Raw genomic sequence first — 3,485 nt, forward strand, 5'->3', positions numbered from 1 at the left:
CTCCCTCCAGAGATAGGATAAGGCAGCCCCCAAACCTCCTGGCTTTTTGCAAGGCCCGAAAGAGCCAGTTCTGTGCTTAGGCCTGGGGCCCCGAGTATGTGAAGGAACCTGCTTCCTGACTATCTTGGCTGCATAGTTTTAATTTTTTAATATGTATTTATCATTATTTGCTGCCTAGTCACATCATGAAATAGATGGCATATACATTTTTAAATAAGTAAAAACTCTCCTTCGGTCCAGTCCTACTTCTGAAAAATGACCTGTGACAGTCTGGAGCAGTTTTCAAACTAGCAGAAGATGTACAGTTCATCATGCAATTTTTGCTGCTGTATGCACAAAATAAGTTGCACAGGCAGTCAACCTACAACCATACTTGAGTTTGAAGTTGTGGTTGTAAGTTGTGCCAGTTAAGTGCAATCATGTGATGGTTCAATTTTGTGTCTTTTTTTGCAGCAGTTGTTAAGAGAATGCAGTAGTAGTTAAGTGAATATAGCAATTATTAAGTGAGTGCATTGGTTATTGAGACCAAGTGTACTTGGCTCTTTGGAATAGTGTGTGAATGACTGAAAAAGATATCCTCTCACTTGTTCTTTGATATGGATAGTATATATATATATACACGAAGCAATTTTTTTTTCCTGGGTTCTCCTGCCCCACTTCACTTTGAAAATTCCAAATCTTGTAGTTCTAATAAAACACAACCATGTCTGGATAAGTTAAGTTATAAATTAAGTTTTAACTCTTTTGCACATAAAACATGTTTTCATCTGAAAGATCCTTGTTCATATTAAATTTAAAACAAATTTAGGTTATATGCTTTGCATATAGTTTACCTGGCTTTTCCAGTCAAAAGGATCAAATAGAAGGCATTGTAGTGCAAAACCTAGGCAGTGGTTTTGCAGATCTGTGCCACTCCACGAACCTAAGTTGGAATTCCTTATTCAGCCTCTTAATAACAATTATGCATGGAGACTTCTGCTTTGAAGGGCTTCAGCGACAGACAGAAATCCACGATCGTGCACGGTTTCTGTCGGCTTGCCGCTGGAGCGCCCTGAGCCGGCTGGTTTTGGGGATAAGCTACCCTGTAGAGGTGGTGAAGAGGGGGGAGGCCGCCAGCAGGGTTGAGGAGAGCCGCATCTCTCCTCCTCAGCTGGCCATTACTCCCTTTCCCGAAGGCGGTTGCAGCGGTGGTCAGAAATGGCCACCACAAAGGAGAACTCGACCAGAAAAGAATGTGCAGGAGGAAGATAAGAAGTGAAAGTTTTGGCTGACCAGGTTAAATTGTAAAAGCAACAACTAAGGTACCCTGGAATTTAAACTTACAAAAAAAAACATCGCTCCCAAAGAGGAGTCTGAAGCAGCGAAGGAAAATGAAAAAGGAAAGGTTTGGCTTTTTTTTCCTTCTCTCTCCTTCTCTATACTGACAACTAAGAGATTTAAATAAGAAATCAGAAAAATCCGCTTTGACATCAATAGGCAATTAAGCTGAAAATAAAACAAAATGCCAAAGGGATAATAAAGATTTCTGGACATTAAAATTTTTCTTTTTCAGGAAAGGGGAGAAAAAGAATAAGGGCAGGATCTGGAAGAGGGAGGAGACTGCCTGGAATTAAAAAGAATCTACAGTAAAACTTCAACAAGACTTCTTAAAGATACATTGTAACTGAAACTTTGCAACTAAATAGTAACCCCAGGAAGAGAAAGTGAAAAAAAAAGAGCAAAAAAGAAACAGCTTGCGTGTATTTGGATTATTTGGTGATCTTTGGATTCTTGGTTATTATATTTGAATGACTAAAATCAATTGGGTGGTTGTTTAAAAATTTATACAATGGCACCACTTCTGGATGAACTGAAAATGGAACTTAAAAAGTATAAAGAAGATGCACAAGAAGGGAAGGGTTCTTTTGGCTTCGTTTTTCAATTCTTAGAAATGGAGATTTGGAACTATGAGAAACAAGAAACGACTGCAAAACAAGAAGACTGGGACAAAAAAGAAGCCATCTTTAATGAACAAGCAATTTTATGTGGGGAAGAAAAAGGAAAGTGGGGAAAGAGAATGGAGAATTTAAGACTTAAAAAAACAACCAAAGAAAAGAAAAATAATTCGAAAAATAAGTATAATACTGGAAAGCAACAGAAAAGGGGAATACAGAAGAGAGAAATAGAGGTAGAGACAAGGGGGGAAAAGGGGAGAGAGAAGAGAGGGAAGAAGGAAAGGAAAAGAAATTACAAAGGACTGGAGCAAGATATAAACAGGACCTATTTAGAGATAATGGGTGAAAATCTAACTGAAAAAGGGATTCTGTAAAGGTAGATAAGATTGTATTGTTATATTAGTAATAGAAATAACTTTAGAAAATTGGAAACAACGTATGATTAAAATGAGGGATAAAACAGTGTAATTTAGTGAAATGCTTGTGAATAAAATAAGTGAATAATTAGTTAATGTTTTATAAAATATAAGTGAAGGGGGGGAATTAACTATGGAAAGCTTATAATTAACCATGGGAAAGCTTCCCATGGAAGTATGATATTTAATTGAAAACTAATGTTAAAGAAGTTAAGACTTTAATGAATATTAACACTGATAGAATTGAATTGGAATGGAATGTTGTTTTAATTATATACATTTATAATTTTTTCTTTTTTTAAGAATACAGTGTGTATTTTAAGAATGTACCAAGCAGAATCTGAATGGAAGTTATTATATTGAATGCTACAACTTTAGGGAAAAGATATAAAGGCGTCATACTCCAATCAGTAACTACAGGAGAAATTTTAATGAGAAAAGATAATAGATAATTGAAACAGGACAGACAAAAAATATAAATACAATGATTTGAATTGAGATGAGATAAAATTGAGAAAATTAAAAGAGGGGAGAAGCTTTGCAGAAAAGATAAAATAGTAATAAGATATGGAATAGAATATAAAAATGAGCATGAACCTGAATTTGTCTGTACGAAGAAATGCGCTACTTTCAAAAAAAGTTTTGCGCTACTTTCAAAAAAGATGTTTTATTTGTATTTTTTTTCTCTTTGTGAAAACTCAAATAAAATTTACAAAAAAAAATTGTTCATGTGGTCAAAAAAAGCTCACCAATGTTGTGATCCATGCACTAATGGTAGATATATACCCTTTTGCAAAATTATTCTCTCCCTCTGCAGGATCTCATACCAAAATTCACTTGTTTTACCTAATGGATGTTTAGATTTGAACTATTAAATGAAACTAAGGTCAGCATGTAAAATATATATTTGAGACCAATGGCAATTAAGCAATTACCACAATAGTTCAAGAGACACATAGTTGCAATAGTCCCTCCCTGTCTCACTACACCTACTAACTAGTTAATAAGCAGTGTTAAATCCACCATTTACTGCATTTGAACACTGATTATTTTCTATTATAGATGACCATATGAATGCAGATAAGACAGTTCCAAAAGCAATAATTCTACTATATACAAGACAAAGTTCCATTGA

This window comes from Pseudonaja textilis, chromosome 3, assembly GCF_049901715.1.
Source record: "Pseudonaja textilis isolate UNSWEBS1 chromosome 3, rPseTex1.2, whole genome shotgun sequence".
Taxonomy (NCBI): Eukaryota; Metazoa; Chordata; class Lepidosauria; order Squamata; family Elapidae; genus Pseudonaja; species Pseudonaja textilis.